This window comes from Tasmannia lanceolata, unplaced genomic scaffold (assembly GCF_043159265.1).
Source record: "Tasmannia lanceolata isolate RefF3 unplaced genomic scaffold, GAP_Taslan_0.1 ptg000003l, whole genome shotgun sequence".
Classification (NCBI taxonomy): Eukaryota; Viridiplantae; Streptophyta; class Magnoliopsida; order Canellales; family Winteraceae; genus Tasmannia; species Tasmannia lanceolata.
Window position 1 is genome coordinate 32,173,254 of NW_027518680.1, and position 26,437 is coordinate 32,199,690.

At 43.3% G+C, this 26,437-nt stretch overlaps 21 non-coding genes across 21 annotated transcripts; all 21 read left to right on the plus strand.

Annotated features, from left to right (window-relative positions):
• Nucleotides 1–11,649: 11,649 nt before the first annotated feature.
• Nucleotides 11,650–11,768, plus strand: LOC143874275 (5S ribosomal RNA). The gene has a single exon (XR_013248960.1). It is a non-coding gene; the product is annotated as a 5S ribosomal RNA (ribosomal RNA).
• Nucleotides 11,769–12,409: 641 nt separating this feature from the next.
• On the plus strand, nt 12,410–12,528 carry LOC143875348 (5S ribosomal RNA). The gene has a single exon (XR_013250001.1). It is a non-coding gene; the product is annotated as a 5S ribosomal RNA (ribosomal RNA).
• A 597-nt stretch (nt 12,529–13,125) lies between these two features.
• LOC143875043 (5S ribosomal RNA) lies at nt 13,126–13,244 on the plus strand. Its single transcript, XR_013249709.1, has one exon. It is a non-coding gene; the product is annotated as a 5S ribosomal RNA (ribosomal RNA).
• Nucleotides 13,245–13,838: 594 nt separating this feature from the next.
• Nucleotides 13,839–13,957, plus strand: LOC143874276 (5S ribosomal RNA). The gene has a single exon (XR_013248961.1). It is a non-coding gene; the product is annotated as a 5S ribosomal RNA (ribosomal RNA).
• A 641-nt stretch (nt 13,958–14,598) lies between these two features.
• On the plus strand, nt 14,599–14,717 carry LOC143875349 (5S ribosomal RNA). Its single transcript, XR_013250002.1, has one exon. It is a non-coding gene; the product is annotated as a 5S ribosomal RNA (ribosomal RNA).
• A 597-nt stretch (nt 14,718–15,314) lies between these two features.
• LOC143875033 (5S ribosomal RNA) lies at nt 15,315–15,433 on the plus strand. The gene has a single exon (XR_013249700.1). It is a non-coding gene; the product is annotated as a 5S ribosomal RNA (ribosomal RNA).
• A 594-nt stretch (nt 15,434–16,027) lies between these two features.
• LOC143874992 (5S ribosomal RNA) lies at nt 16,028–16,146 on the plus strand. The gene has a single exon (XR_013249660.1). It is a non-coding gene; the product is annotated as a 5S ribosomal RNA (ribosomal RNA).
• Nucleotides 16,147–16,747: 601 nt separating this feature from the next.
• On the plus strand, nt 16,748–16,866 carry LOC143875031 (5S ribosomal RNA). Its single transcript, XR_013249698.1, has one exon. It is a non-coding gene; the product is annotated as a 5S ribosomal RNA (ribosomal RNA).
• A 597-nt stretch (nt 16,867–17,463) lies between these two features.
• LOC143875009 (5S ribosomal RNA) lies at nt 17,464–17,582 on the plus strand. The gene has a single exon (XR_013249677.1). It is a non-coding gene; the product is annotated as a 5S ribosomal RNA (ribosomal RNA).
• Nucleotides 17,583–18,223: 641 nt separating this feature from the next.
• On the plus strand, nt 18,224–18,342 carry LOC143874567 (5S ribosomal RNA). The gene has a single exon (XR_013249243.1). It is a non-coding gene; the product is annotated as a 5S ribosomal RNA (ribosomal RNA).
• Nucleotides 18,343–18,939: 597 nt separating this feature from the next.
• LOC143875350 (5S ribosomal RNA) lies at nt 18,940–19,058 on the plus strand. The gene has a single exon (XR_013250003.1). It is a non-coding gene; the product is annotated as a 5S ribosomal RNA (ribosomal RNA).
• A 597-nt stretch (nt 19,059–19,655) lies between these two features.
• On the plus strand, nt 19,656–19,774 carry LOC143874822 (5S ribosomal RNA). The gene has a single exon (XR_013249491.1). It is a non-coding gene; the product is annotated as a 5S ribosomal RNA (ribosomal RNA).
• Nucleotides 19,775–20,368: 594 nt separating this feature from the next.
• LOC143874706 (5S ribosomal RNA) lies at nt 20,369–20,487 on the plus strand. The gene has a single exon (XR_013249377.1). It is a non-coding gene; the product is annotated as a 5S ribosomal RNA (ribosomal RNA).
• Nucleotides 20,488–21,088: 601 nt separating this feature from the next.
• LOC143875032 (5S ribosomal RNA) lies at nt 21,089–21,207 on the plus strand. The gene has a single exon (XR_013249699.1). It is a non-coding gene; the product is annotated as a 5S ribosomal RNA (ribosomal RNA).
• A 602-nt stretch (nt 21,208–21,809) lies between these two features.
• Nucleotides 21,810–21,928, plus strand: LOC143875010 (5S ribosomal RNA). Its single transcript, XR_013249678.1, has one exon. It is a non-coding gene; the product is annotated as a 5S ribosomal RNA (ribosomal RNA).
• Nucleotides 21,929–22,569: 641 nt separating this feature from the next.
• LOC143874004 (5S ribosomal RNA) lies at nt 22,570–22,688 on the plus strand. The gene has a single exon (XR_013248695.1). It is a non-coding gene; the product is annotated as a 5S ribosomal RNA (ribosomal RNA).
• Nucleotides 22,689–23,265: 577 nt separating this feature from the next.
• On the plus strand, nt 23,266–23,384 carry LOC143875011 (5S ribosomal RNA). Its single transcript, XR_013249679.1, has one exon. It is a non-coding gene; the product is annotated as a 5S ribosomal RNA (ribosomal RNA).
• A 641-nt stretch (nt 23,385–24,025) lies between these two features.
• Nucleotides 24,026–24,144, plus strand: LOC143874005 (5S ribosomal RNA). The gene has a single exon (XR_013248696.1). It is a non-coding gene; the product is annotated as a 5S ribosomal RNA (ribosomal RNA).
• A 577-nt stretch (nt 24,145–24,721) lies between these two features.
• Nucleotides 24,722–24,840, plus strand: LOC143874478 (5S ribosomal RNA). The gene has a single exon (XR_013249157.1). It is a non-coding gene; the product is annotated as a 5S ribosomal RNA (ribosomal RNA).
• A 597-nt stretch (nt 24,841–25,437) lies between these two features.
• On the plus strand, nt 25,438–25,556 carry LOC143874987 (5S ribosomal RNA). The gene has a single exon (XR_013249655.1). It is a non-coding gene; the product is annotated as a 5S ribosomal RNA (ribosomal RNA).
• A 592-nt stretch (nt 25,557–26,148) lies between these two features.
• LOC143874707 (5S ribosomal RNA) lies at nt 26,149–26,267 on the plus strand. The gene has a single exon (XR_013249378.1). It is a non-coding gene; the product is annotated as a 5S ribosomal RNA (ribosomal RNA).
• Nucleotides 26,268–26,437: the final 170 nt, after the last annotated feature.

Sequence of the window (26,437 nt, forward strand, 5' to 3'; positions counted from 1 at the left end):
CACAAACGGGCTTAAGGAGAAGACGAGACCATTCACAAATGGACTCGAGAAACGAGGCACCGTTCACAAACGGGCTCTAGGAGAACATGAGACCATTCATAAATGGACTCGAGAAATGAGGCACCGTTCACAAATGGGCTCAAAGAAACAAGATAGCTTCAACCACGAAGAATTTAGAGATTTTTCATAAACTTGAATTTGACGTAGGATTGGATTTGATGAATTTTTGATTTTTCAGAAATAAGGCAGCGTCCACAAACGGGCTCAAGGAGGACATGAGACCATTCACAAATAGACTCAGAAAATGAAGTACCGTTCACAAACGGGCTTAAGGAGAAGACGGGACCATTTACAAATGGACTCGAGAAATGAGGCACCGTTCACAAACGGGCTCAAAGAAACAAGATAGCTTTGATTGATGAACTCAACAATGAAGAATTTAGAGTTTTTTCATGAACTTGAATTTGACATAGGATTGGATTTGATGAATTTTTGATTTTTCAGAAATAAGGCACCGTCCACAAACGGGCTCAAGGAGGACATGAGACCGTAAATGGACTCAGAAAAATGAGACACCGTTCACAAACGTGTTCAAGGAGAAGACGAGACCATTTACAAATGGACTCGAGAAACGAGGCACCGTTCACAAACGGGCTCTAGGAGAACATGAGACCATTCATAAATGGACTCGAGAAATGAGGCACCGTTCACAAATGGGCTCAAAGAAACAAGATAGCTTCAACCACGAAGAATTTAGAGATTTTTCATAAACTTGAATTTGACGTAGGATTGGATTTGATGAATTTTTGATTTTTCAGAAATAAGGCAGCGTCCACAAACGGGCTCAAGGAGGACATGAGACCATTCACAAATAGACTCAGAAAATGAAGTACCGTTCACAAACGGGCTTAAGGAGAAGACGGGACCATTTACAAATGGACTCGAGAAATGAGGCACCGTTCACAAACGGGCTCAAAGAAACAAGATAGCTTTGATTGATGAACTCAACAACGAAGAATTTAGAGTTTTTTCATGAACTTGAATTTGACATAGGATTGGATTTGATGAATTTTTGATTTTTCAGAAATAAGGCACCGTCCACAAACGGGCTCAAGGAGGACATGAGACCGTAAATTGACTCAGAAAAATGAGACACCGTTCACAAACGGGTTCAAGGAGAAGACGAGACCATTTACAAATGGACTCGAGAAAAGAGGCACCGTTCACAAACAGGCTCAAAGAAACAAGATAGCTTTGATTGATGAATTCAACAACGAAGAATTTAGAGTTTTTTCATGAACTTGAATTTGACATAGGATTGGATTTGATGAATTTTTGATTTTTTTGAACTTAATGAAATCGAGGATGTTATAGATCGTGCCTGACAAAGATATCGGAAACTAGGACTTTGACGAATGATGAAACGGCAAACCGAAGAACCATTACTAACAAGAATGGATTAGAAACACTTTTATGAAACTTCAACAAGATTTTTCTCAAAGAGACTGCTGGTCTTGTCTTTGGGGATTTGGATGACTGAAACCTTGAACAAGACACTTGAAATTGGTAATCTAGAACAACGGCTCTCTTGGATATAATCATGGAAAAGTGGGACTTGCCTCTTGATAGGTGTTTAGATAAACATTTCTTGACCAGGAAAGTATTTAACTAACTGGAAGGAAATTCTGAATTTTAACGGTTCATCTTTCTGAGAAATTGGCTCGACCATCATTGCATCTGAGGCTCTTCCAAGCTTAAGATGCCTTCCTGGGGTATGATCTTTTTACGGAAGCTGGGCTTTCTGATGTTTCTACTTCTGAATTCTTCTGGGTTGATCATCTTTGAAATATAGTTGTTTGACTAGATTCTCGAACTTTTTCAGGTACAATCGCAGGGAGCTGACGAGGCCGGGCCTCCTTCACCGAGACAGTTGCATCATTTGGACATATGGATGACGATTGACTCTTTTTAAATAGAAAACTTAGATAAAAGGCACTACTCAAAGGATTGAGGAGCTCTAAAGGAGTGAACATAGAATAACAACGATTGATTAACTACACTGACAGACACAGTAATGCTTCTGACTTAGTTAACGTTTTATTTGGTAAGTCTATCCTTTCAAGGAATATTTTTTTCAATTGGTAAACACTGGACTTTTTCCTTAAAACAGTAATGCCTCAATGATTTAATTACAACTCCTAGGATTGCTTAGCTCCAATGCCCCCAGTTTTGAGGATGTCACTTGAATTTGTTTGAACTTCAATTGATCTTCAGTCCTGATACCGGCTGTAACCTTCTTATAAATTTGCTTGAACTTCAGTTGATCTTCAGTCTTGATACTGGCTGTAGCCTTCTTATAATGATTCTCTTACCGTGACCAAGTCACCTCTTCAGGGTTTTTAACTTGGCGGACCGTGGTAGCCTTAACTTTTGCCTGAACCGTCTTTCTAGGTTTTCGATTCAGCAGGCTATCCCCTTAGCTTTTGCCTAAGCCGCCCTTTCGGGTTTTCAACTTAACAGGGGAATGATCTTAAATTTTGCCTAAACCGCCCTTTCAGGTTTTCAGTCTAGCAGATCTTCAAACTCCATTTTTTTTTATTCATCATCATTTTTTTTTTGTTTCGGGACCTAGATCATTAGTTCTGAACACCGGAAGGACTTTATAGGTAGGATAGGGCTTTTTAAAGAATGGCTTAAGGTTCAACAAAGATTTCGACCGAACCTGTGAATAGGTTGCCTACATATCCCAAGGTAGGAATCAGGTCGTGTATAGTTCAGGGCGAATGCCCCTAGTTTGAAGATAAATTGTTCGAAAGTTTATTGATTTTCTTTTTTTTTTCTTCTTTCTGGAATAATTGACTTCTCTTCTTTAGGAACTTGTCCCCTTTTTTTTTTCTGAAAGGATTGAATTTCTTTTTTTTTTTTGGATTGATTGAATTGCTTTTCTTTTTTGAATTGACCGAACTCAGTTTAACCGAGCTGCCTACGTACCCCAGTGTAGGGATCAGGTCTCGCGTAGTTCGGGGCGAATGCCCCTAGTTTGATGGGTTTTCAAGAAAATTTTATTCAGGCTCGAAGGGTTTGCAAACCGGTATTCTTTTGACCTTGGGTTCTGATTTTGGGATTTATTCGGCCAAAGGAGGCCTTCCGATGTTCAGATTGAGAATCGATCTAGGTTACTAGAGTCCCTCTGGTACTGATTATTTATTTATTTTTTCTTTTTTTTTTCACAGAGCTTGACGGCATTTCCAGGTAAGAGATAATGGATCTTCTTCTTCCAAGATTCTTATGCGTGCTTTCGACTTTCATAGAGCGAAACTTGTTCTTTGACATCCTCCATCTATGGATTCGTACTCTTGATATCTGATGATCACTTTTCAATGCTTGTTCTTGAACTTCTTATCTTGAATTTGTTGGCTTTATGTTATGAATTTGAGAACCAAGGTCATTGATTGGAAATATGAAAGTTGTTTCCACTCTATGCCCCTTGTACAGCATATATCTTCTCACTTTCTTCATTTTCTTTGAGCTTTCCATCCATGTCTTGCCCCTGGTATCGGTTGTAGCTTTTCTAGACAATCTTCTTATTCTTGAAATAATTTTATCAATTCTTCACACTCTTCAGAGGGTAATGTATTTTCAATCAGCATCCACTGAATCAAAGTTTCAGTGCCAGTGTTTACCACTTCAATTTCATCTTTTAGAAGCTGGGCTCGGTGCTCCTTCACTTGTTTGAGCATAGGCTGCAACCTAAGAGGAGTTTTGTCAATTTTGTCCTCATTTGAGGAGGGAGTCTTATTTTAAGATCAGAAGCACACTTAAGAAACAGACACCAATGAACTTTTGGAACTGAAATTTTTATTTAAAGAAATGGCTATTACATCTGATGACCTATCCTGAACATTCTTAGGATTCACAACTCTAAATAAAAAAGAGAAGCAGAAGATATCTTGCCTGGACTAGGCATTGACCTTGAAATGTAAGACCGGACTCAACAATTGTACTGACCATGATTACTGATTCGCATAGGGGAACGCCCCTAGTTCAAGGATTATGATAGCGAACTCTGAAGGACTTAGCAAAATATTCTTGAAAAAGGTTGCCCTTAAAGTAAGAAAAGACCAAGGGGTACAAGCAAGATTGGATCATCTGGACCAGGCATGATCAGATCATGAGATTGCATAATCGAAAGATTGTGAGATTCTGCTCCTGCCAGTTAGGGGATGGCATGAAGATACGATCGAATCGTATGACAGAAGAATGAAAGACGCACGATCAAGAGATTAGATGAGATAGTATAAGATTGCTTTCAACGGATAGATCATGAATGACTAATCCTATGAGATCTTTGGAAATGATGGGATTTATATCCTAACCCCAAAGGAAAAGTTTTTAGTCTTCGCACATTTTAACAGTGTTACCTGAAGGCATCAACCCTAATCCTAATCTAGCGGAGTGGAGAGAGGATCTCGACTCATGACTTTGTTTGTGTACTTAGGACCGATCGTAGCCATTGGAAGATGGACTACGGCCTAATCTAGACACAAATGGGTAAGATATCCTAAACTAGGCTCACACATGTGGTGCACATGTGTTCGTATACTGCATGCATGTGTGGGTTAATCTAGGGGTAAGGCCAAGAGTCCCCTTAGCGCGAATCCATGTTCGATATACTGTACCAGTGTCCGGCGTATCAGTACGTGAACAAGAGATCCGTTTACGCACCATAAAGGTACTAGGCTAAGGGTGGAATGCTTCTCTAGCACAGAGGCACCAGGTGATGAAATCCCAGTCAACCATGCTAGATAACACTCCGGGTTCCTAAAATAGGACGTGTGTGCATGTGAAATGCAAGGGTTTAGATGCAAGTGATGTAAGTGTGTGCAATAAGTTCGCGCAATCTATGATGCCTTCAGGTTTTGTTAAATTAAGTTCGAGTAAAATGTGATGAGAAAATAAAACGAGACAAACTAATCTAACAAGTATAGAGTTTTTATGAGCCAGTTAAATTAAATTCAAATGAATTATCTTTTGAAATTTTAATGAAGTTAGGTGGTCCCCAGCAGAGTCGCCAGACTGTGGGACATGATCCCGCGAGAGGGGCGTGGGGCGCGAGCCGCCGCGCGCTCTCTCTTTTGGTCTCTCGTTCCCACGCGATTGGCGTGTGCATTTTAATATTGATTTGAATTCGTCTTTCCTGTGGACTTGGGATCACTAAGGCAATCCGAATTCCACACGAAAGAGACTGACAGAGTCGCCACCTAGATGTGGGATCTAGGACCCATAATTAACCAGAAATCTAGACTCGCTACCTGGTTACGAGAATGGAAGGTATGGGGAGTTATCCACCACATGCACCATTCTTGTCCGATAATCGGTCTTCGATTCCAAAAGCTAACTCTTTTAAATTTATTTTAAATGGCTCATTCAACTCTATGTTAATGTGCGAACTAAGTGACATGCATCCTAGAATCTAATTTCAATGTGAATCCTAGATGTGTATCTTGATTTATTAATTTGTCTGGATTCATTCTAAGTGAAAGTTCTCCTAGAATTCTAATTTCATGGAAAATCCTAAGTGATTTGATTAAGCATTTACAAGAAAATTAATATACAAAACACCACAATTTGTTTGTGGTGCCGACTCGCGGGTGGTATGCCATCAGACATCCAAGCTGCCTACGTACCCAAGCCTCACTGGGATCAGAGTCGACGTAGTTCGATGCACCTAAGCTAAGCTACATATGCCTAACTCAACTAGGACACCGACTTAGACGGATTTGACTGTTTCAACAGTTTTAAGAGGAATTATTTAATTCAAGTTGAGGATTTTATTATCTTAGGATTTCATCTAAGATGCTATATGATTCTTATCTGAATGCAAGTTGTCCCTTAGACTAATGCAGGTTTTGCCTACATCCTAGTTTACTAGGCTTGTCCTAGGGAAAGATCGGGTGACTAGTGTAACTAGACCTATGGTACGGTTGCTATTCATAGCAAGCGTCCGTGATGAGGCTGGACTCCTAACTCTAGGACTCCCTAAAACCTAGGACACGGCACGACACCAGTGTTCCTAAATTGGGCTCTAATGGTTCTTAGATTGGAAACCATAATCCAATGGTTCCGAAGGACACAAGATAAATCGATTTAAGTTCTCGAGGTTAATGAGTTTCAGATTTCGAAGATTTTCAGTTTCTAGACATTTAAGGATTACCAATGGTTCTAGGGTTCACCAATTTCGGCCTTGAATGGCATCCAAAGGAGGGAATCGTGCGCTCTTTCCTTGTGCAATTTAATACTTAGGTTATAGCATCTTATTGCCTGGCAGAATCTCAGGATTTCCGTGGACACTAACCTCGGAGCCAACAACATGCTATAACTTAAATATTCAAATTGTCAAAGATCAAGTTGCAATTGGGATACGATTATGGATGCACGGGCCATTTTTCCAGGAAAATCTAAAGATCCTAAAATTTCTGTTTCAATGGATTAAGGAGTGAACATGTGACAGAATTTTAAAGTTCTTTAGGAATTTTTATATGATTTTCAATTAATTTCGAATTTTCCATGGATTTTATCAATTTTAAGCATATGAGCGGTTTTACAAGTGAAATTGTTGCAAATAAATTCGAAATGATTTGAAATTTCTACAGCAGCAAGATGAAAATGTATGTAGCTTACAGGATGAGTTTTGCATATTTTTACATTAAATTCACATTTAATCTTGATTAAACCATTAAATGTCCAGATTGCACAATTAACACATAAACTAGTAGAAATATAACTCTAAATTATATGAAATTTCTACAGAAATACTATATGAATCAAAATAGCATGCAGTGAGATTTTCATGAATTATAGAAATTATTTACTACCAATTTCGGATTTTACAATTTCCAGACCAGATTATAAATTAACACTACATCCCATATTAAAACAGATCCAAATCACACGAAAAGTTTACAGTAACAAGTAATATGGAAGATAAGACTACTGTAAAAATGTTATGAATTTTAATGATGATCTGATGTTAGTAAAAATTCTCCTAAAATCTGATAAGTTTCAAAGAAAATATTAAATAATATACCAAATAAACTCCAAAAATCTTTACAAATTCATGGTAAAATGAATCAGTAACATATTATTTTCCCACGAAATTTCATTAATTTTAGAATCTGTTTGGTATATAATGTAATTTTTCTTCGTCAAAAGATGTTTTTTGAAGAGTTTTCCATTTTTAAAACACAATTTGCGGAAAAAATCAGAAAAATTCGGAAAAATACAGAAATATTTTGAGAACAATGCACCTACCTGTGGTGAAGATCTCCGCCCAATCCAAAAAAAAAATATAAAAAATCCTGCCGCCGCCGATCCGCTCCGCCGTCTTTCGCTTTCTCTGGAGTGTTTAGAGGGAGTGATTGAGGGAGTGAAGAGATAATGGAAGAAGAATATTAGGGAGAGGGATGGAAGAATATATTGAGGAAAGGGATTGGAGGGAGTGATTAGAAGAGATAATGGAAGAGAAAGAGATAATGGAAGATAAATTTCTTTTTTTTTTCCTCCCTCTCTTATGGATGGGAAGGGAGATATATATAGGGAGAGAAAGAGAGAGAGAGAGATATGTTGGTGGAGAGCTCATCATGTTGTCCCTCTTAGTGGAGAATCCATCATTATTGTTCTTAGTGGAGGGCCCATCATGTTTCTTAGTGGAGAGTCCATCATTATTGCTCTTAGTGGAGGGCCCATCATGTTTCTTAGTGGAGAGTCCATCATTATTGCTCTTAGTGGAGGGCCCATCATGTTTCTTAGTGGAGAGTCCATCATTATTGCTCTTAGTGGAGGGCCCATCATGTTTCTTAGTGGAGAGTCCATCATTATTGCTCTTAGTGGAGGGCCCATCATATTTCTTAGTGGAGAGCTACCATCATTGCTCTTCATAAGAGGCCTCACAAGAGGCCCCACTGAGGCCCCACAACGCGGGCCCCACAATGTGGGCCCTCGGTTGATTCGATTTTAAACAAATGTTCAATGCGGGCCCACCAAACGAGTCCAAATTTAATCAAAATGCATCATGCGGCCCCACCAAATGGGTCCAACTTTCTCGATCCAAATTTAATCGAAGCACCCAATGCGGGCCCACCAAACGGGTCCCAATTCTCTCTGGTTTAGATTTTTCTGAATAATCCTTCTCAACATTTAGCGGGAAAATACGAAACACGACGGAAACGACCAAAAATATTTAGAAATGTAACAAACGGATGCGGGAAAGAAAGACATTGGAAAACCGACGGAAAACAAACCCTAATTTCTTTATCGATTAAGGTGCCAGACTGTGGGACATGATCCCGCGAGAGGGGCGTGGGGCGCGAGCCGCCGCGCGCTCTCCTTTGGTCTCTCGTTCCCACGCGATTGGCGTGTGCATTTTAATATTGATTTGAATTCGTCTTTCCTGTGAACTTGGGATCACTAAGGCAATCCGAATTCCACACGAAAGAGACTGACAGAGTCGCCACCTAGATGTGGGATCTAGGACCCATAATTAACCAGAAATCTAGACTCGCTACCTGGTTACGAGAATGGAAGGTATGGGGAGTTATCCGCCACATGCACCATTCCTGCCCGATAATCGGTCTTCGATTCCAAAAGCTAACTCTTTTAAATTTATTTTAAATGGCTCATTCAACTCTATGTTAATGTGCGAACTAAGTGACATGCATCCTAGAATCTAATTTCAATGTGAATCCTAGATGTGTATCTTGATTTATTAATTTGTCTGGATTCATTCTAAGTGAAAGTTCTCCTAGAATTCTAATTTCATGGAAAATCCTAAGTGATTTGATTAAGCATTTACAAGAAAATTAATATACAAAACACCACAATTTGTTTGTGGTGCCGACTCGCGGGTGGTATGCCATCAGACATCCAAGCTGCCTACGTACCCAAGCCTCACTGGGATCAGAGTCGACGTAGTTCGATGCACCTAAGCTAAGCTACATATGCCTAACTCAACTAGGACACCGACTTAGACGGATTTGACTGTTTCAACAGTTTTAAGAGGAATTATTTAATTCAAGTTGAGGATTTTATTATCTTAGGATTTCATCTAAGATGCTATATGATTCTTATCTGAATGCAAGTTGTCCCTTAGACTAATGCAGGTTTTGCCTACATCCTAGTTTACTAGGCTTGTCCTAGGGAAAGATCGGGTGACTAGTGTAACTAGACCTATGGTACGGTTGCTATTCATAGCAAGCGTCCGTGATGAGGCTGGACTCCTAACTCTAGGACTCCCTAAAACCTAGGACACGGCACGACACCAGTGTTCCTAAATTGGGCTCTAATGGTTCTTAGATTGGAAACCATAATCCAATGGTTCCGAAGGACACAAGATAAATCGATTTAAGTTCTCGAGGTTAATGAGTTTCAGATTTCGAAGATTTTCAGTTTCTAGACATTTAAGGATTACCAATGGTTCTAGGGTTCACCAATTTCGGCCTTGAATGGCATCCAAAGGAGGGAATCGTGCGCTCTTTCCTTGTGCAATTTAATACTTAGGTTATAGCATCTTATTGCCTGGCAGAATCTCAGGATTTCCGTGGACACTAACCTCGGAGCCAACAACATGCTATAACTTAAATATTCAAATTGTCAAAGATCAAGTTGCAATTGGGATACGATTATGGATGCACGGGCCATTTTTCCAGGAAAATCTAAAGATCCTAAAATTTCTGTTTCAATGGATTAAGGAGTGAACATGTGACAGAATTTTAAAGTTCTTTAGGAATTTTTATATGATTTTCAATTAATTTCGAATTTTCCATGGATTTTATCAATTTTAAGCATATGAGCGGTTTTACAAGTGAAATTGTTGCAAATAAATTCGAAATGATTTGAAATTTCTACAGCAGCAAGATGAAAATGTATGTAGCTTACAGGATGAGTTTTGCATATTTTTACATTAAATTCACATTTAATCTTGATTAAACCATTAAATGTCCAGATTGCACAATTAACACATAAACTAGTAGAAATATAACTCTAAATTATATGAAATTTCTACAGAAATACTATATGAATCAAAATAGCATGCAGTGAGATTTTCATGAATTATAGAAATTATTTACTACCAATTTCGGATTTTACAATTTCCAGACCAGATTATAAATTAACACTACATCCCATATTAAAACAGATCCAAATCACACGAAAAGTTTACAGTAACAAGTAATATGGAAGATAAGACTACTGTAAAAATGTTATGAATTTTAATGATGATCTGATGTTAGTAAAAATTCTCCTAAAATCTGATAAGTTTCAAAGAAAATATTAAATAATATACCAAATAAACTCCAAAAATCTTTACAAATTCATGGTAAAATGAATCAGTAACATATTATTTTCCCACGAAATTTCATTAATTTTAGAATCTGTTTGGTATATAATGTAATTTTTCTTCGTCAAAAGATGTTTTTTGAAGAGTTTTCCATTTTTAAAACACAATTTGCGGAAAAAATCAGAAAAATTCGGAAAAATACAGAAATATTTTGAGAACAATGCACCTACCTGTGGTGAAGATCTCCGCCCAATCCAAAAAAAAAATATAAAAAATCCTGCCGCCGCCGATCCGCTCCGCCGTCTTTCGCTTTCTCTGGAGTGTTTAGAGGGAGTGATTGAGGGAGTGAAGAGATAATGGAAGAAGAATATTAGGGAGAGGGATGGAAGAATATATTGAGGAAAGGGATTGGAGGGAGTGATTAGAAGAGATAATGGAAGAGAAAGAGATAATGGAAGATAAATTTCTTTTTTTTTTCCTCCCTCTCTTATGGATGGGAAGGGAGATATATATAGGGAGAGAAAGAGAGAGAGAGAGATATGTTGGTGGAGAGCTCATCATGTTGTCCCTCTTAGTGGAGAATCCATCATTATTGTTCTTAGTGGAGGGCCCATCATGTTTCTTAGTGGAGAGTCCATCATTATTGCTCTTAGTGGAGGGCCCATCATGTTTCTTAGTGGAGAGTCCATCATTATTGCTCTTAGTGGAGGGCCCATCATGTTTCTTAGTGGAGAGTCCATCATTATTGCTCTTAGTGGAGGGCCCATCATGTTTCTTAGTGGAGAGTCCATCATTATTGCTCTTAGTGGAGGGCCCATCATATTTCTTAGTGGAGAGCTACCATCATTGCTCTTCATAAGAGGCCTCACAAGAGGCCCCACTGAGGCCCCACAACGCGGGCCCCACAATGTGGGCCCTCGGTTGATTCGATTTTAAACAAATGTTCAATGCGGGCCCACCAAACGAGTCCAAATTTAATCAAAATGCATCATGCGGCCCCACCAAATGGGTCCAACTTTCTCGATCCAAATTTAATCGAAGCACCCAATGCGGGCCCACCAAACGGGTCCCAATTCTCTCTGGTTTAGATTTTTCTGAATAATCCTTCTCAACATTTAGCGGGAAAATACGAAACACGACGGAAACGACCAAAAATATTTAGAAATGTAACAAACGGATGCGGGAAAGAAAGACATTGGAAAACCGACGGAAAACAAACCCTAATTTCTTTATCGATTAAGGTAGAGCAAAATGGGGTGTCTACAACTAGTACTAATGCACTGGATCCCATCAGAACTCCGATGGAGAGGCATGCTGCGTGCGATCATACCAGCACAAATGCACTGGATCCCATCAGAACTCCGAAGTTAAGCGTGCTTGGGCGAGAGTAGTACTAGGATGGGTGACCTCCAGGGAAGTCCTCGTGTTGCACCCCTGTCACTTTTTTCGGCTATCTACCACTTTTTTCGAACAATCTTTTGTCACTTTTTTCGGCTATCTACTACTTTTTTCGAACAATCTTTCGGTTCTGTAACGTCGATGCGAACTGAAACGCACGTTTAGTGCGACGCTTCTTAGGTTTCGGTTCGAATGTATTTATTTTCTTCCGGATGGTGAATTCAAATACGGCCTGTCTTTATTATGGCGGGGTGATAGTGTCGTTTGATTCGATAAACGGAATTCGTTCTGACATTTCATTTACAGTCAAAATATAGCGGGGGATTTGTTTAGATTCAGTGAGGTATCGGCTATAGCGGATGAGTGTACTAGTGGATGCGAGTCAGGATTCCGGTCGGAAGGTGTTTACTGGCCGTGAGCTACCCTTGGTGCACAAATATCGTTCCGACGATAACTTTTGATCCGCCCGTCAGATCGTGGGGATTCTTATATTGATTCGGGGGTAGTCGGGAAGATTCATCGCGCAATGACAGCCTTGTCGTTCATCCGGCTTCCCGACATTCTCGGATCGTCCATCCGATGTCATCTAGCAGGATTTTTTCGCACTTTAATTTAAACGGACTTCGTACGACAATGCGAATGAAACTCTTTATTACTTTGACAATGGAGAGGCATGCTGGGTGCGATCATACCAGCACAAATGCACTGGATCCCATCATAACTCCGAAGTGAAGCGTGGTTGGGTGAGAGTAATACTAGGATGGGTGACCTCCTGGGAAGTCCTCATGTTGCACCCCTGTCACTTTTTTCGGCTATCTACCACTTTTTTCGAACAATCTTTCGGTTCTGGAACGTCGATGCGAACTGAAACGCACGTTTAGTGCGACGCCTCCTAGGTTTCAGTTCGGATGTATTTATTTTCTTCCGGATCGTGAATTCAAATACGGCCGGTCTTTATTATGGCGGGGTGATAGTGTCGTTTGATTCGATAAACGGAATTCGTTCTGACATTTCATTTACGGTCAAAATATAGCGGGGGTTTGTTTAGATTCAGTGCGGTATCGGCTATAGCAGATGAGTGTACTAGTGGATGCGAGTCAGGAATCTGGTCGGAAGGTGTTTACTGGCCGTGAGCTACCCTTGGTGCACAAATATCGTTCCGACGATAACTTTTGATCCGCCCGTCAGATCGTGGCGATTCTTATATTGATTCGGGGGTGCTCGGGAAGATTCATCGTGCCATGACAGCCATGGCAGTCATCCGGTTTCCCGACATGCTCGGATCGTCCATCTGATTTCATCTAGCAGGATTTTTTCGCACTTTCATTTAAACGGACTTCGTACGACAATGCGACTGGAAACTCTTTATTACTTTGACAATGGAGAGGCATGCTGGGTGAGATCATACCAGCACAAATGCACTAGATCCCATCAGAACTCCGAAGTTAAGCGTGCTTGGGCGAGAGTAATACTAGGATGGGTGACCTCCTGGGAAGTCCTCGTGTTGCACCCCTGTCACTTTTTTCGGCTATCTACCACTTTTTTCAAACAATCTTTCGGTTCTGGAACGTCGATGCGAACTGAAACGCACGTTTAGTGCGACGCGTCTTAGGTTTCAGTTCGGATCTTTTTATTTTCTTCCGGATGGTGAATTCAAATACGTCCGGTCTTTATTATGGCGGGGTGATAGTGTCTTTTGATTCGATAAACGGAATTCGTTCTGACATTTCATTTGCGGTCAAATTATAGCGGAGGTTTGTTTAGATTCAGTGACGTACCTATAGCGGATGAGTGTACTAGTGGATGCGAGTCAGGAATCTAGTCGGAAGGTGTTTACTGGCTGTGAGCTACCCTTAGTGCACAAATATCGTTCCGACGATAACTTTTGATCCGCCCGTCTGATCGTGGCGATTCTTATATTGATTCGGGGGTGCTCGGGATGACTCATCGGGCCATGACCGCCCTGGCCGTCATCCGGCTTCCCGACATGCTCGGATCGTTCATCCGATTTCATCTAGCAGGGTTTTTTCGCACTTTCATTTAAACGGACTTCGTACGACAATGCGACTGGAAACTCTTTATTACTTTGACAATGGAGAGGCATGCTGCGTGCGATCATACCAGCACAAATGCACTGGATCCCATCAGAACTCCGAAGTTAAGCGTGCTTGGGCGAGAGTAGTACTAGGATGGGTGACCTCCAGGGAAGTCCTCGTGTTGCACCCCTGTCACTTTTTTCGGCTATCTACCACTTTTTTCGAACAATCCTTTGTCACTTTTTTCGGCTATCTACCACTTTTTTCGAACAATCTTTCGGTTCTGTAACGTCGATGCGAACTGAAACGCACGTTTAGTGCGACGCTTCTTAGGTTTCGGTTCAAATGTATTTATTTTCTTCCGGATGGTGAATTCAAATACGTCCGGTCTTTATTATGGCGGGGTGATAGTGTCGTTTGATTCGATAAACGGAATTCGTTCTGACATTTCATTTACGGTCAAAATATAGCGGGGGATTTGTTTAGATTCAGTGAGGTATCGGCTATAGCGGATGAGTGTACTAGTGGATGCGAGTCAGGATTCCGGTCGGAAGGTGTTTAGTGGCCGTGAGCTACCCTTGGTGCACAAATATCGTTCCGACGATAACTTTTGATCCGCCCGTCAGATCGTGGGGATTCTTATATTGATTCGGGGGTAGTCGGGAAGATTCATCGCGCAATGACAGCCTTGGCGGTCATCCGGCTTCCCGACATTCTCGGATCGTCCATCCGATGTCATCTAGCAGGATTTTTTCGCACTTTAATTTAAACGGACTTCGTACGAAAATGCGAATGAAACTCTTTATTACTTTGACAATGGAGAGGCATGCTGGGTGCGATCATACCAGCACAAATGCACTGGATCCCATCATAACTCCGAAGTGAAGCGTGGTTGGGTGAGAGTAATACTAGGATGGGTGACCTCCTGGGAAGTCCTCATGTTGCACCCCTGTCACTTTTTTCGGCTATCTACCACTTTTTTCGAACAATCTTTCGGTTCTGGAACGTCGATGCGAACTGAAACGCACGTTTAGTGCGACGCCTCCTAGGTTTCAGTTCGGATGTATTTATTTTCTTCCGGATCGTGAATTCAAATACGGCCGGTCTTTATTATGGCGGGGTGATAGTGTCGTTTGATTCGATAAACGGAATTCGTTCTGACATTTCATTTACGGTCAAAATATAGCGGGGGTTTGTTTAGATTCAGTGCGGTATCGGCTATAGCAGATGAGTGTACTAGTGGATGCGAGTCACGAATCTGGTCGGAAGGTGTTTACTGGCCGTGAGCTACCCTTGGTGCACAAATATCGTTCCGACGATAACTTTTGATCCGCCCGTCAGATCGTGGCGATTCTTATATTGATTCGGGGGTGATCGGGAAGATTCAACGTGCCATGACAGCCTTGGCAGTCATTCGGTTTCCTGACATGCTCGGATCGTCCATCTGATTTCATCTAGCAGGATTTTTTCGCACTTTCATTTAAACGGACTTCGTACGACAATGCGACTGGAAACTCTTTATTACTTTGACAATGGAGAGGCATGCTGGGTGAGATCATACCAGCACAAATGCACTGGATCCCATGAGAACTCCGAAGTTAAGCGTGCTTGGGCGAGAGTAATACTAGGATGGGTGACCTCCTGGGAAGTCCTCGTGTTGCACCCCTGTCACTTTTTTCGGCTATCTACCACTTTTTTCAAACAATCTTTCGGTTCTGGAACGTCGATGCGAACTGAAACGCACGTTTAGTACGACGCGTCTTAGGTTTCGGTTCGGATCTTTTTATTTTCTTCCGGATGGTGAATTCAAATACGTCCGGTCTTTATTATGGCGGGGTGATAGTGTCGTTTGATTCGATAAACGGAATTCGTTCTGACATTTCATTTGCGGTCAAATTATAGCGGAGGTTTGTTTAGATTCAGTGACGTACCTATAGCGGATGAGTGTACTAGTGGATGCGAGTCATGAATCCGGTCGGAAGGTGTTTACTGGCCGTGAGCTACCCTTGGTGCACAAATATCGTTCCGACGAAAACTTTTGATCCGCCCGTCAGATCGTGGCTAATCTTATATTGATTCGGGGGTACTCGGGAAGATTCATCGAGCGATGACAGCCATGGCGGTCATCCGGCTTCCCGACATGCTCGGATCGTCCATCCGATGTCATGTAGCAGGATTTTTTCGTACTTTCATTTAAATGGACTTCGTACGACAATGCGAGTGGAAACTCTTTATTACTTTGACAATGGAGAGGCATGCTGGGTGCGATCATACCAGCACAATTGCACTGGATCCCATCAGAACTCCGAAGGTAAGCGTGCTTGGGCGAGTGTAGTACTAGGATGGGTGACCTCCTAGGAAGTCCTCGTGTTGCACGCCTGTCACTTTTTTCAGCTATCTACCACTTTTTTCGAACAATCTTTCGGTTTTGGAACGTCGATGCGAACTGAAACGCACGTTTAGTGCGACGCCTCCTAGGTTTCGGTTCAGATCCTTTTATTTTCTTACGGATGGTGATTTCAAATACATCCGGTCTTTATTATGGCGGGGTGATAGTGTGGTTTGATTCGATAAACGAAATTTGTTCTGATATTTCATTTGCGGTCAAATTATAGCGGGGGTTTGTTTAGATTCAGTGACGCACCGACTATAGCGGATGAGTGTACTAGTGGATGCGAGTCAGGAATCTGGTCGGAAGGTGTTTACTGGCCGTGAGCTACCCTTGGTGTACAAATATCATTCCGACGATAACTTTTGATCCGCTCGTCAGATCGTGGCGATACTTATATTGATTCGGGGGTACTCGGGAAGATTCATTGCGCAATGACAGCCTTGGTGGTCATCCGGCTTCCCGACATGCTCGGATCGTCCATCCGATGTATGTCATCTAGCAGGATTTTTTCTCACTTTCATTTAAACGGACTTCGTTCGACAATGCGAGTGGAAACTCTTTATTACTTTGACATTGGAGAGGCATGCTTGGTGTGATCATACCAGCACAAATGCACTGGATCCCATCAGAACTCCGAAGTTAAGCGTGCTTGGGCGAGAGTAGTACTAGGATGGGTTAGCTCCTGGGAAGTCCTCGTGTTGCACCCCTGTCACTTTTTTCGGCTATCTACCACTTTTTTCGAACAATCTTTCGGTTCTGGAACGTCGATGCGAACTGAAACGCTCGTTTAGTGCGACGCCTCCTAGGTTTCGGTTCGGAACTTTTTATTTTCTTCTGGATGGTGAATTCAAATACGCCCGGTCTTTATTATGGCGGGGTGATAGTGTGGTTTGATTCGATAAACGGAATTCGTACTGATATTTCATTTGCGGTCAAATTATAGCGGGGGTTTGTTTAGATTCAGTGACGTACCGACTATAGCGGATGAGTGTACTAGTGGATGCGAGTCAGGAATCTGGTCGGAAGGTGTTTACTGGCCGTGAGCTACCCTTGGTGCACAAATATCGTTCCGACGATAACGTTTGATCCGCCCGTCAGATCGTGGCGATTCTTATATTGATTCAGGGGTAGTCAGGTAGATTCATCGCGCCATGACAGCCTTGGCAGTCATCCGGCTTCCCGACATGCTCGGATTGTCCATCCGATTTCATCTAGCAGGATTTTTTCGCACTTTCATTTAAACGGACTTCGTACGACAATGCGACTGGAAACTCTTTATTACTTTGACAATGGAGAGGCATGCTACGTGCGATCATACTAGCACAAATGCACTGGGTCCCATCAGAACTCCGAAGTTAAGCGTGCTTGGGCGAGAGTAGTACTAGGATGGGTGACCTCCTGGGAAGTCCTCGTGTTGCACCCCTGTCACTTTTTTCGGCTATCTACCACTTTTTTCGAACAATCTTTTGTCACTTTTTTGGGCTATCTACCACTTTTTTCGAACAATCTTTCAGTTCTAGAACGTCGATGCGAACTGAAACGCACGTTTAGTGCGACGCCTCCTAGGTTTCGGTTCGGATGTATTTATTTTCTTCCGGATGGTGAATTCAAATACGGCCGGTCTTTATTATGGCGGGGTGATAGTGTGGTTTGATTCGATAAACGGAATTCGTACTGATATTTCATTTGCGGTCAAATTATAGCGGGGGTTTGTTTAAATTCAGTGACGTACCGGCTATAGCGGATGAGTGTACTAGTGGATGCGAGTCATGAATCCGGTCGGAAGGTGTTTACTGGCCGTGAGCTACCCTTGGTGCACAAATATCGTTCCGACGAAAACTTTTGATCCGCCCGTCAGATCGAGGCTATTCTTATATTGATTCGGGGGTACTCGGGAAGATTCATCGAGCGATGACAGCCCTGGCGGTCATCCGGCTTCCCGACATTCTCGGATCGTCCATCCGATGTCATCTAGCAGGATTTTTTCGTACTTTCATTTAAACGGACTTCGTACGACAATGCGAGTGGAAACTCTTTATTACTTTGACAATGGAGAGGCATGCTGGGTGCGATCATACCAGCACAATTGCACTGGATCCCATCAGAACTCCGAAGGTAAGCGTGCTTGGGCGAGTGTAGTACTAGGATGGGTGACCTCTTGGGAAGTCCTCGTGTTGCACCCCTGTCACTTTTTTCGGCTATCTACCACTTTTCTCGAACAATCTTTCGGTTCTGGAACGTCGATGCGAACTGAAACGCTCGTTTAGTGCGACGCCTCCTAGGTTTCGGTTCAGAACTTTTTATTTTCTTCCGGATGGTGAATTCAAATACGGCCGGTCTTTATTATGGCGGGGTGATAGTGTCGTTTGATTCGATAAACGGAATTCGTTCTGACATTTCATTTACGGTCAAAATATAGCGGGGGATTTGTTTAGATTCAGTGAGGTATCGGCTATAGCGGATGAGTGTACTAGTGGATGCGAGTCAGGATTCCGGTCGGAAGGTGTTTACTGGCCGTGAGCTACCCTTGGTGCACAAATATCGTTCCGACGATAACTTTTGATCCGCCCGTCAGATCGTGGGGATTCTTATATTGATTCGGGGGTAGTCGGGAAGATTCATCGCGCAATGACAGCCTTGGCGGTCATCCGGCTTCCCGACATTCTCGGATCGTCCATCCGATGTCATCTAGCAGGATTTTTTCGCACTTTAATTTAAACGGACTTCGTACGACAATGCGAATGAAACTCTTTATTACTTTGACAATGGAGAGGCATGCTGGGTGCGATCATACCAGCACCAATGCACTGGATCCCATCATAACTCCGAAGTGAAGCGTGGTTGGGTGAGAGTAATACTAGGATGGGTGACCTCCTGGGAAGTCCTCATGTTGCACCCCTGTCACTTTTTTCGGCTATCTACCACTTTTTTCGAACAATCTTTCGGTTCTGGAACGTCGATGCGAACTGAAACGCACGTTTAGTGCGACGCCTCCTAGGTTTCAGTTCGGATGTATTTATTTTCTTCCGGATCGTGAATTCAAATACGGCCGGTCTTTATTATGGCGGGGTGATAGTGTCGTTTGATTCGATAAACGGAATTCGTTCTGACATTTCATTTACGGTCAAAATATAGCGGGGGTTTGTTTAGATTCAGTGCGGTATCGGCTATAGCAGATGAGTGTACTAGTGGATGCGAGTCAGGAATCTGGTCGGAAGGTGTTTACTGGCCGTGAGCTACCCTTGGTGCACAAATATCGTTCCGACGATAACTTTTGATCCGCCCGTCAGATCGTGGCGATTCTTATATTGATTCGGGGGTGCTCGGGAAGATTCAACGTGCCATGACAGCCTTGGCAATCATTCGGTTTCCCGACATGCTCGGATCGTCCATCTGATTTCATCTAGCAGGATTTTTTCGCACTTTCATTTAAACGGACTTCGTACGACAATGCGACTGGAAACTCTTTATTACTTTGACAATGGAGAGGCATGCTGGGTGAGATCATACCAGCACAAATGCACTGGATCCCATCAGAACTCCGAAGTTAAGCGTGCTTGGGCGAGAGTAATACTAGGATGGGTGACCTCCTGGGAAGTCCTCGTGTTGCACCCCTGTCACTTTTTTCGGCTATCTACCACTTTTTTCAAACAATCTTTCGGTTCTGGAACGTCAATGCGAACTGAAACGCACGTTTAGTGCGACGCGTCTTAGGTTTCGGTTCGGATCTTTTTATTTTCTTCCGGATGGTGAATTCAAATACGTCCGGTCTTTATTATTGCGGGGTGATAGTGTCGTTTGATTCGATAAACGGAATTCGTTCTGACATTTCATTTGCGGTCAAATTATAGCGGAGGTTTGTTTAGATTCAGTGACGTACCTATAGCGGATGAGTGTACTAGTGGATGCGAGTCATGAATCCGGTCGGAAGGTGTTTACTGGCCGTGAGCTACCCTTGGTGCACAAATATCGTTCCGACGAAAACTTTTGATCCGCCCGTCAGATCGTGGCTATTCTTATATTGATTCGGGGGTACTCGGGAAGATTCATCGAGCGATGACAGCCATGGCGGTCATCCGGCTTCCCGACATGCTCGGATCGTCCATCCGATGTCATGTAGCAGGATTTTTTCGTACTTTCATTTAAACGGACTTCGTACGACAATGCGAGTGGAAACTCTTTATTACTTTGACAATGGAGAGGCATGCTGGGTGCGATCATACCAGCACAATTGCACTGGATCCCATCAGAACTCCGAAGGTAAGCGTGCTTGGGCGAGTGTAGTACTAGGATGGGTGACCTCCTAGGAAGTCCTCGTGTTGCACCCCTGTCACTTTTTTCAGCTATCTACCACTTTTTTCGAACAATCTTTCGGTTTTGGAACGTCGATGCGAACTGAAACGCACGTTTAGTGCGACGCCTCCTAGGTTTCGGTTCAGATCCTTTTATTTTCTTACGGATGGTGATTTCAAATACATCCGGTCTTTATTATGGCGGGGTGATAGTGTGGTTTGATTCGATAAACGAAATTTGTTCTGATATTTCATTTGCGGTCAAATTATAGCGGGGGTTTGTTTAGATTCAGTGACGCACCGACTATAGCGGATGAGTGTACTAGTGGATGCGAGTCAGGAATCTGGTCGGAAGGTGTTTACTGGCCGTGAGCTACCCTTGGTGTACAATTATCATTCCGACGATAACTTTTGATCCGCTCGTCAGATCGTGGCGATACTTATATTGATTCGGGGGTACTCGGGAAGATTCATTGCGCAATGACAGCCTTGGTGGTCATCCGGCTTCCCGACATGCTCGGATCGTCCATCCGATGTATGTCATCTAGCAGGATTTTTTCTCACTTTCATTTAAACGGACTTCGTTCGACAATGCGAGTGGAAACTCTTTATTACTTTGACATTGGAGAGGCATGCTTGGTGTGATCATACCAGCACAAATGCACTGGATCCCATCAGAACTCCGAAGTTAAGCGTGCTTGGGCGAGAGTAGTACTAGGATGGGTTAGCTCCTGGGAAGTCCTCGTGTTGCACCCCTGTCACTTTTTTCGGCTATCTACCACTTTTTTCGAACAATCTTTCGGTTCTGGAACGTCGATGCGAACTGAAACGCTCGTTTAGTGCGACGCCTCCTAGGTTTCGGTTCGGAACTTTTTATTTTCTTCTGGATGGTGAATTCAAATACGCCCGGTCTTTATTATGGCGGGGTGATAGTGTGGTTTGATTCGATAAACGGAATTCGTACTGATATGATATTTCATTTGCGGTCAAATTATAGCGGGGGTTTGTTTAGATTCAGTGACGTACCGACTATAGCGGATGAGTGTACTAGTGGATGCGAGTCAGGAATCTGGTCGGAAGGTGTTTACTGGCCGTGAGCTACCCTTGGTGCACAAATATCGTTCCGACGATAACGTTTGATCCGCCCGTCAGATCGTGGCGATTCTTATATTGATTCGGGGGTAGTCGGGTAGATTCATCGCGCCATGACAGCCTTGGCAGTCATCCGGCTTCCCGACATGCTCGGATTGTCCATCCGATTTCATCTAGCAGGATTTTTTCGCACTTTCATTTAAACGGACTTCGTACGACAATGCGACTGGAAACTCTTTATTACTTTGACAATGGAGAGGCATGCTACGTGCGATCATACTAGCACAAATGCACTGGGTCCCATCAGAACTCCGAAGTTAAGCGTGCTTGGGCGAGAGTAGTACTAGGATGGGTGACCTCCTGGGAAGTCCTCGTGTTGCACCCCTGTCACTTTTTTCGGCTATCTACCACTTTTTTCGAACAATCTTTTGTCACTTTTTTAGGCTATCTACCACTTTTTTCGAACAATCTTTCAGTTCTAGAACGTCGATGCGAACTGAAACGCACGTTTAGTGCGACGCCTCCTAGGTTTCGGTTCGGATGTATTTATTTTCTTCCGGATGGTGAATTCAAATACGGCCGGTCTTTATTATGGCGGGGTGATTGTGTGGTTTGATTCGATAAACGGAATTCGTACTGATATTTCATTTGCGGTCAAATTATAGCGGGGGTTTGTTTAGATTCAGTGACGTACCGGCTATAGCGGATGAGTGTACTAGTGGATGCGAGTCATGAATCCGGTCGGAAGGTGTTTACTGGCCGTGAGCTACCCTTGGTGCACAAATATCGTTCCGACGAAAACTTTTGATCCGCCCGTCAGATCGAGGCTATTCTTATATTGATTCGGGGGTACTCGGGAAGATTCATCGAGCGATGACAGCCCTGGCTGTCATCCGGCTTCCCGACATTCTCGGATCGTCCATCCGATGTCATCTAGCAGGATTTTTTCGTACTTTCATTTAAACGGACTTCGTACGACAATGCGAGTGGAAACTCTTTATTACTTTGACAATGGAGAGGCATGTTGGGTGCGATCATACCAGCACAATTGCACTGGATCCCATCAGAACTCCGAAGGTAAGCGTGCTTGGGCGAGAGTAGTACTAGGATGGGTGACCTCCTGGGAAGTCCTCGTGTTGCACCCCTGTCACTTTTTTCGAACAATCTTTCGGTTCTGGAACGTCGATGCGAACTGAAACACACGTTTAGTGCGACGCCTCCTAGGTTTCAGTTCGGAACTTTTTATTTTCTTCCGGATGGTGAATTCAAATACGTCTGGTCATTATTATGGCGAGGTGATAGTTTCGTTTGATTCGATAAACGGAATTCGTTCTGGCATTTCATTTGCGGTCAAATTATAGCGGGGGTTTGTTTAGATTCAGTGACGTACCGGCTATAGCGGATGAGTGTACTAGTGGATGCGAGTCAGGAATCTGGTCGGAAGGTGTTTACTGGCCGTGAGCTACCCTTGGTGCACAAATATCGTTCCGACGATAACGTTTGATCCGCCCGTCAGATCGTGGCGATTCTTATATTGATTCGGGGGTAGTCGGGTAGATTCATCGCGCCATGACAGCCTTGGCAGTCATCCGGCTTCCCGACATGCTCGGATTGTCCATCCGATTTCATCTAGCAGGATTTTTTCGCACTTTCATTTAAACGGACTTCGTACGACAATGCGACTGGAAACTCTTTATTACTTTGACAATGGAGAGGCATGCTACGTGCGATCATACTAGCACAAATGCACTGGGTCCCATCAGAACTCCGAAGTTAAGCGTGCTTGGGCGAGAGTAGTACTAGGATGGGTGACCTCCTGGGAAGTCCTCGTGTTGCACCCCTGTCACTTTTTTCGGCTATCTACCACTTTTTTCGAACAATCTTTTGTCACTTTTTTAGGCTATCTACCACTTTTTTCGAACAATCTTTCAGTTCTAGAACGTCGATGCGAACTGAAACGCACGTTTAGTGCGACGCCTCCTAGGTTTCGGTTCGGATGTATTTATTTTCTTCCGGATGGTGAATTCATATACGGCCGGTCTTTATTATGGCGGGGTGATTGTGTGGTTTGATTCGATAAACGGAATTCGTACTGATATTTCATTTGCGGTCAAATTATAGCGGGGGTTTGTTTAGATTCAGTGACGTACCGGCTATAGCGGATGAGTGTACTAGTGGATGCGAGTCATGAATCCGGTCGGAAGGTGTTTACTGGCCGTGAGCTACCCTTGGTGCACAAATATCGTTCCGACGAAAACTTTTGATCCGCCCGTCAGATCGAGGCTATTCTTATATTGATTCGGGGGTACTCGGGAAGATTCATCGAGCGATGACAGCCCTGGCTGTCATCCGGCTTCCCGACATTCTCGGATCGTCCATCCGATGTCATCTAGCAGGATTTTTTCGTACTTTCATTTAAACGGACTTCGTACGACAATGCGAGTGGAAACTCTTTATTACTTTGACAATGGAGAGGCATGTTGGGTGCGATCATACCAGCACAATTGCACTGGATCCCATCAGAACTCCGAAGGTAAGCGTGCTTGGGCGAGAGTAGTACTAGGATGGGTGACCTCCTGGGAAGTCCTCGTGTTGCACCCCTGTCACTTTTTTCGAACAATCTTTCGGTTCTGGAACGTCGATGCGAACTGAAACACACGTTTAGTGCGACGCCTCCTAGGTTTCAGTTCGGAACTTTTTATTTTCTTCCGGATGGTGAATTCAAATACGTCTGGTCATTATTATGGCGAGGTGATAGTTTCGTTTGATTCGATAAACGGAATTCGTTCTGGCATTTCATTTGCGGTCAAATTATAGCGGGGGTTTGTTTAGATTCAGTGACGTACCGGCTATAGCGGATGAGTGTACTAGTGGATGCGAGTCATGAATTCGGTCGGAAGGTGTTTATTGGCCGTGAGCTACCCTTGGTGCACAAATATCGTTCCGACGATAACTTTTGATCCGCCCGTCAAATCGTGGCGATTCTTATATTGATTCGGGGGTACTCGGGAAGATTCATCGCGCGATGACAGCCTTGGCAGTAATCCGGCTTCCCGACATGCTCGGATCGTCAATCCGATGTCATCTAGCTGGATTTTTTCTCAGTTTCATTTAAACGGACTTCGTACGACAATGCGAGTGGAAACTCTTTATTACTTTGACAATGGAGAGGCATGCTTGGTGCGATCATACCAGCACAAATGCACTGGATCCCACCAGAACTCCGAAGTTAAGCGTGCTTGGGCGAGAGTAGTACTAGGATGGGTGACCTCCTGGGAAGTCCTCGTGTTGCACCCCTGTCACTTTTTTCTGCTATCTACCACTTTTTTCGAACAATCTTTCGGTTCTGGAACGTCGATGCGAACTGAAACGCTCGTTTAGTGCGACGCCTCTTAGGTTTCGGTTCGGAACTTTTTATTTTCTTCTGGATGGTGAATTCAAATACGTCCGGTCTTTATTATGGCGGGGTGATAGTGTGGTTTGATTCGATAAACGGAATTCGTTCTGACATTTCATTTACGGTCAAAATATATCGGGGGTTTGTTTAGATTCAGTGAGGTATCGGCTATAGCGGATGACTTTACTAGTGGATGCGAGTCAGGATTCCAGTCGGAAGGTGTTTACTGGCCGTGAGCTACCCTTGGTGCACAAATATCGTTCCGACGATAACTTTTGATCCGCCCGTCAGATCGGAAAGATTCTTATTTTGATTCGAGGGTACTCGGGAAGATTCATCGCGCAATGACAGCCCTGGCGGTCATCCGGCTTCCCGACATTCTCGGATCGTCCATCCGATGTCATCTAGCAGGATTTTTTCGCACTTTAATTTAAACGGACTTCGTACGACAATGCGAATGGAAACTCTTTATTACTTTGACAATGGAGAGGCATGCTGGGTGCGATCATAGCAGCACAATTGCACTGGATCCCATCAGAACTCCGAAGGTAAGCGTGCTTGGGCGAGTGTAGTACTAGGATGGGTGACCTCCTGGGAAGTCCTCGTGTTGCACCCCTGTCACTTTTTTCGGCTATCTACCACTTTTTTCAAACAATCTTTCGGTTCTGGAACGTCGATGCGAACTGAAACGCACGTTTAGTGCGACGCGTCTTAGGTTTCGGTTCGGATCTTTTTATTTTCTTCCGGATGGTGAATTCAAATACGTCCGGTCTTTATTATGGCGGGGTGAGTGTCGTTTGATTCGATAAACGGAATTCGTTCTGACATTTCATTTGCGGTCAAATTATAGCGGAGGTTTGTTTAGATTCAGTGACGTACCTATAGCGGATGAGTGTACTAGTGGATGCGAGTCATGAATCCGGTCGGAAGGTGTTTACTGGCCGTGAGCTACCCTTGGTGCACAAATATCGTTCCGACGAAAACTTTTGATCCGCCCGTCAGATCGTGGCTATTCTTATATTGATTCGGGGGTACTCGGGAAGATTCATCGAGCGATGACAGCCATGGCGGTCATCCGGCTTCCCGACATGCTCGGATCGTCCATCCGATGTCATGTAGCAGGATTTTTTCGTACTTTCATTTAAACGGACTTCGTACGACAATGCGAGTGGAAACTCTTTATTACTTTGACAATGGAGAGGCATGCTGGGTGCGATCATACCAGCACAATTGCACTGGATCCCATCAGAACTCCGAAGGTAAGCGTGCTTGGGCGAGTGTAGTACTAGGATGGGTGACCTCCTAGGAAGTCCTCGTGTTGCACCCCTGTCACTTTTTTCAGCTATCTACCACTTTTTTCGAACAATCTTTCGGTTTTGGAACGTCGATGCGAACTGAAACGCACGTTTAGTGCGACGCCTCCTAGGTTTCGGTTCAGATCCTTTTATTTTCTTACGGATGGTGATTTCAAATACATCCGGTCTTTATTATGGCGGG